This window comes from Phaethon lepturus, unplaced genomic scaffold (assembly GCF_000687285.1).
Source record: "Phaethon lepturus isolate BGI_N335 unplaced genomic scaffold, ASM68728v1 scaffold50036, whole genome shotgun sequence".
NCBI lineage: Eukaryota > Metazoa > Chordata > Aves > Phaethontiformes > Phaethontidae > Phaethon > Phaethon lepturus.
Genome location: NW_010549406.1, coordinates 62479 through 69399, shown reverse-complemented (window position 1 = coordinate 69399; position 6921 = coordinate 62479).

The window sequence follows — 6921 nt, the reverse complement described above, 5'->3', positions numbered from 1 at the left end:
CAGTCTGGACTTTCTTGCAGTTATGAGAAAATAAGATGGTTTCAGGTCATGAAGGGTTTTTGCAGAGGAAATACCAAATACTTTGTTGAAAGACATTTGGCCTTCTAGCCCCGGGAACTGACTGTAGCTCTAGATCACAGAACATAGGCCTATTGGGGAGTTTCCTGTCCTTATGAAATCTCATCGAGTTTTGCCTGTTTGGTTGTTTTTTTCCTGGTTTTCTAAGAAAATGAGGTTTCTACAGCCATGCGGTCTCTCAGCCTCTCTTTATACTCCGGACCCAGCCTGGCTAATATGTTTTTGAACCATTGGCCAATTTCACATGAAGTCCTAGTGAAAACTAGAGGCTAAATAAAGGAGAATATTGCAAATTATCTCATTTTCCCTTCACTCCTCCACTGAGGGCAGAATACCACCATTGCATCTGGTGGTAGCAACAAGCTCAGCAATGCCCATGTTCTTTGTGTGTGCTGTTCCAGTGCTGTTGCTGGGGAGTACAAAGAAGTGGAGGGAAATAGGATACAGATTATTGCTGCAGAGGGGAGGAAGTCAGGAGAAAAAGGATGCAATCATTGAAAAAACAGATTTCCTTCATCCTCCTTCTCACAAAATAACTTAATTAAAATTCAACACATATTCCTTCAACACATATTCCTTTGGAATGAGTAAGACTGGTGTTATTTCATGAGGACTGTGCTTCCAGTGGAATAAGACAAATGCAGCTTTAATCAGATCCCTGCCACATAGCCTGGACTGGGCTAGAGTCTAAAACCAAAACTAACAGAGCACCGCATGCACATGGCAAGTCAAGGATCTTAATGAAAAAACCCTAGGATTTGTTTCTAGATTTTAGTATAAGTGTGGGGAATGACTTATTATTAGGGTGGGATGTTTCTGTTTGCATATGCTGCATAAGTGTTTCTCATAAGGTGTTAACTTACACTGCTGCACCATGCTGTATGGACAAGAGTGCAGCAGTATGAGTGGTGAGGAATGACCCTATGTCACATTAGTCTTCAATGAGCTGATTAGCGTGTAGGTGAGGAATGGCTTTTGAGCAGGTAGAAAACTTCAGCAAGTAAATGCTGCTTTGTTCCAGTCCCTTAATGATCCAGTTATCCTTACAAGCCAGACTCCTTCCCAGCAGTAAGGTGGCGAGAGATCTCCTTCATATGTACGTGTCTTTGTTCCATAGTTTATGTTCTTTCGCAATAGCATTTTTATGTTCTAATATGTGATCTTTTCTAATCATGTTATACAGATTTATACAAATTCTTATACTGGAACCTATCTTTGGCTTGCTCTCCAATTGTCTCTTCAAACAGCAGAGATGTGTGAATTTATATTTGCTAGATGTTTGCAAGAATACTTTTCTAGTGTCCCTCCTCCATTTGGAATGGAACTGCAGCTCGTGACATTTTTGGCTCAGCCTAACTCCTGGAGATGAGTTGCCTCAGGGAAGGCACGTGGCTTTTCTTTTCACCCTGTGGTTGGCTGAGCACAGTACATGTGCGTAAGGGGTCAGTGCTCTTCTTCTGAGATAGTTTTTACATAATTTCTCAGGGGGAAAGTTGTCATTATTTAGAGCTTCATGATTTTGTGGAGGATGAGGAGGAGGGAAAATTAATTTTCTTCTAACCACTGTGCGTGTCTGGCAAACCAAATTTGTTTGGAACCATTTGAATGTTTTTTATAAGATTTATGCTGAATAATAATATGATGTTTTACAATGAGAGACAATCTGAATGCCAAAAGCATAATTGCCATGTCAGAACTGAAGTCTAGTCTCCAAGGGGAGCCAGTCAATTCCCAAAGTTCTTCTGATAGAGGGGTGTTCTTTTCAAGGACCTTTTGATTTCCTCTTCAAGGACCTGTCACCTGTGCCTGTGCCATCTCCCACATCACAACGGATATATTTAATGGGGAGTCTGGCATCAGGCACTCTGGAATGCAGAAAGTAGCCTCCAGTTAACATAGAGAGAAAGGTGGCAAATAGCAAGAGATGCTGGGAAATTTCCTTACGTCTCAGGACAGACAGGAAATGTATAAAAAAGATCATCTATCTACTCTTGCTATTAATTAGGAGACATAGTGAGAAAGGTAAATGGAGGAAGCGGGGGAAGGTATTACTGCAGCTGAAATAAGTGAAAGGTGGAAGCATTCTGGACAAGCAATGGGTGGAAGTGCACAATGTCTCAGACTGTGTTTAGGGAATTGGCCAGACTTTCCAGAGAGAAAGGAGAAAGCAAGCCCACACTTTGGCCTCACTGAACAAAAGATATTTTGAAGGGAAAAGTCTGGAGTGTTTTAACTGGGGTTATCCCCAAGGAGCAAGGTACTTCGTTGTTCCAAGCAATGCGAGTGAGCATAAGCAATTAGGTAAACCACAGTTCTCCTTCCTTATGCCCCAGCTACTGGGAACTACTTCTGTTTTTGTTCACAGAGTTTTATTTTTTAAGAGGAAATGTATTTCCCTTGGGTCGTACCAAGCTTCTCTTGGTAACTACAGAGCTTATGTCGCATCCTGTTTCTGCAAACCCAATGAGGTCAAATTTTGCTTTTTTGTTTGGAAAGAAATGGATTTTTTGCAGTGACAAATTTGATTGCCATTCATATATTGGACTTTCTAACAGATGCTTTACAATATCAGACACTTGTTCTCTGAGTAACTAAGGCAAAAAGAAAATGGCGCTCAGTGCCATTTTGAAACTTAGGCACTAAGCTGAAGTTCTATTTTCACACATGGATGCTCATATGAGTATTAGAGATAAGGCTGAATCAGCTAAACATTGATTAACGAATTAATTAAGCATTAATAAGGTTCCAATTCTGATGTTGAATTTTTAAGGACAAAGCATCTTTTTCTAGCAGTGAAGATCACGTGCAGTAAAGGATTTGATCTTTTGATGCATCTGTTCCTTAAGAGCACTGAGTTTTTTGTGAACTGCAACGTAACGTCCATTTGATCTCTCCTTCCTTTGTATTAGGGACGTTGTGTTCACTTACGATTGAGAAGGCCATGCCTGAAGATGGGGGTGAATACAAATGCATAGCTGAGAACACAGCAGGAAAAGCTGAATGTGCTTGCAAAGTGCTGGTGGAAGGTAAGTACTTTGCTGGATACGGGAAAACCCTTCCTTAGAACTTTCTCCTTCCCCCCTTTATTTCCCAATACCAGACTTTGAACCAGGTATACAAAAACGAACTCTGCCTCCTTCCCTCCTGCACTTTTCGGTCAATGAATAATTCAATGTCTATCATAAAGGAGCATGAGCAGAGAGACAATACAGAGCCAAGGGCTCTGGCTGCTTTGTGGAATAATCCATGTTCTCCTGCTGCCCACTGTATTTCTACAAGCATTTTAGAGCAGTAAGTTGAGCACATGGAGATTTGTTTCTGAGCTGTATGCATTCTTTAAGAGCACGTAAGAATTCAGTGTGTGAACCTGGGTACCAGTCTGCCTCAGGACTACATATGGCACATTTCTTGGTCTAGAACTTTTCAATTCTTTGCACTGACATTTGGTCATTTGTTTTTTCTAGTGGAAGTGAGTAAAGGTAAAGAAATTAGCAGCTGAACCACCCTCGTATGCCGTAGTCTTAGGACATGTATAATTTACTGACTGAGTTACCTGATTTCAGCCTCGGTCATGCTGGTGGCACGGTACTTTTGCCAAATAGTCTTGACCTTGGGCAAATATTTTGTCATGAGGTTGAGAGCACAGGCTTTTAAAACTGCCATGGACTTTAAGTAACCAAATGTGCTTTTTATCAGTCCACCTTCTGATGAGCTCATCCTTGAATACTCTGATACTTTCCATTGTAACTAAAAAGAACACAAAACTAAACAAGCCCAATGACATAGATTTTGGGTACTAAGCATTCACAACTGTGCTGCAGGTGTGATATTTGAGGCAGGAGGTCTAGAAAAGAAAACTGTTATTTGTTTCCTTAATGTGCATGACATAAGGTAAGAACATGATCCTGTAACTCCATTAATAAGGATCAGTCTTAATGAAGCTGGAAAAGGAATTAATTATGCATATCATTACAATTTATTATATTGGTTCCTGTAATGGCATCTTCCATGATACTATGGTCACAACGTCTGGCTTAGATATTTGATAAGTTATTGTTTATACTTATGTAATTTGAAGTAATAAATTTTACCAGTGCTGAAGTTTAAGGAAGACTATCAAGAAGAGGCTTTAAGCAAAATCTAGTACTCTGTAACACCTTAACTACCACAGATGCTGAGGGCTAAAGGATGAGATCTTCACATGCTTAGCACACAGTAGTTCTCTGGAGCTGCCCTAGCATCTTTCCAATCTCTCAGTCACCTGTGTGTTTTTTCCTTTGACACTGTCTTCTGATCTCCTTCAAGTAGTTGCTTTTCTTCCTGAAGCCTCCCTTAGCATATTTCCCACTTCCAATTTCCTGCTGGGCAATGCATGTTTTAGAAGGTTGGAGGCAGACTTTGGCTTGCAAAATCTTGATAATGGGAGCCTGTCAGCTCATGACATATTCATTGCATGATGAAGTGAATGGCATTACATCAGCTGTCTGACTCACCCTGGTAGTGGCACCCATGGTGTTAGGAGCTAACTGCTCATGTAATATTGAACACCAGAATGACCACATTCTTACCTTGGTACTGGCTGGCTCATCTGTCTTTCCCATTCCCTACTGGCATGCTGCTTTGTTTGGTTGAGAAGAGGTTTTGAAGGAATGGCACCATAGCAAACTCCAGCTATTTAGAAGAGACACTAGTTGATATCCTAAGTCTGTGACTGGCAGAGGGCATGACTGTTATTTTTAAATTAGAGTTGTGATCTAAAACAACAATTAAAATTGCTGTCAGCATCCCAGATGCTGATTTTTAGACTCAACAAGTAACCATAAATATCAGTATATTCTTTTGGCCCATGGACACAAATCAGATTGGAGGAATATTTTACTTCAGTTGTCAAATTAGCTCAGGGACACATCTGTAGAATCTGAGTGTCTGACCTCAGATCCAGCACAGCCTTCTGCTCTGAATTGTTTGCTAGTAGATTCTGTCTTCCTTTGCTAGCTTTTTTGGAAACTTAGAGAGACCAACTTTCATGCGCTGGCACCTAGAAATAAGTGACTGAAATAGGTGGTTCCATAACATTTATGTTAACTTTTCTCTGGTAACTAAATTTCAAACAACTGTCTCCTGCACAAATCCTCTGAAAGCTGAATATTTGAAAGCTATAAATTGATACAACTATTGCTGAGATCATAATCCAGATTTGGGATCTTTCTTCCAAAGAGAAATGCCAGGATCAAACAATTGAACAACTGGCGCTCATTAGGATTTGAATTATATGACATGCTCTACTTAAGATAACCTTTCTGAAAAAGGTTGCACCTTCTAGTTATATGTGTCTATGTCATATGGGGTACACATGGAAGAGAGTTTGTATTGACTCTCAGCTGTCAGTGGAGCCTGCAGTGCTGAATAGTTGCTGGATATGAGACGTGCAAGCTTGAGAATAATGAAATCCATCAAACTTGAGTCCTGTGGTGTCCCTTTTGCCATCTTTCTTTAGGAATGAATCAATGTGTAATAATATCTTCTTGGAAAGATTTAAACATACAGGGAAAATGCTACTTTTCAAGTAAAGTTCATCTATATAGATCACATAGACAATGGAGTGGAAGAATAAAATGGCAAGAGATTCTTTTGGATGAAATGATGTTTCAAATATGCCTTTGTTTCCCTCTTCCATGAACTGCCTAAAGCAGCTTTGTGCACATTGTATTTTGTTCTCTCAGTATAGATGGTGCCTCATCTAGTTGCTCTCTCAGGTTCTCAGCGCAGCTGCTTTCATACAGGACTTCTCCTTCTCTGCTCCCTCTTCCTTTTAGAATGTGACATTCTCCAGCAAATCTCTGCAGAAAATCTTTCTTAAAAACCAAAAGGACAGTAATTTCCTCTAACTTTGCAGAAAGATCCAAAACAAACTGATGTTAATAGGCAGCTTTTTCATTATTGATTTTTAAATAGGATTTGTATTTTATTATTTGTTTTGATTGCAGATGCCTCATCCACAAAGACCTCAAAGCCTACTGAGAAGAAGACCAAGAAGCCAAAGACCACACTTCCCCCTGTGCTGCCAACAGAGAGTAAGTGACAGTGATTTTGATTACTTGCTTTTCAGTGGAAACAGAAGAAAGCTTTGGGTTTCTGTGGTAATTCCCTTCTGTTTGCAGGCATAGTATCAGAAGCTTGTGGTGTTTCTTTAACCCTTGTACGTAAGTCATGTGAAATGAGTTTTTGCCTTGTGGGGATTAGAAGTAAGTGCTTGAAACTCTGAGTTCAGACCTAGCCCACTCTATTCTCAGTTTTCCATAATGGTGCAATAAACTTATGACACAGATTTATTTTCATCTGCCTCCCAAAGAGCACAGAAATTCTTGAGTAGGTTGCCTCAAGTCATGTTGGGTCCAGTGTAGACAATATACTATCTTACCAGTGGTAGGCAAGGTATCTTGACTGAAAGCTCCTGTAGCATAATCTGTCCTTTTTTCCATGACCATGGGGAGTGGTTTGGTGAATTTTACATTCTTTGTTTTAAGCCTAAATGCTTTACTTGCTTTTAATGCTTCCTGAAATAACAAATCAGCTATAAATACTCATGTTTGCTACTCTGCATATGTGCATTTGATTAAGAGAAAACTTTAAATGGTAAAGGTAGCACAATAATGTCAGTTTAGAAAGTCCTAATACCACTACTATTTTTGAAATTAAGTGTCCATGGTATACAAACATCTTTTAAATCACTTTTTAATCATCTTTTAAACACTGGACTTTGAAAGTTGTCTATCTAAGAAGTCCACCCTGTGAGTTCCTAAAAAAAGATGTAAAGACTCAGTTCTAATGGAAACATTAAAT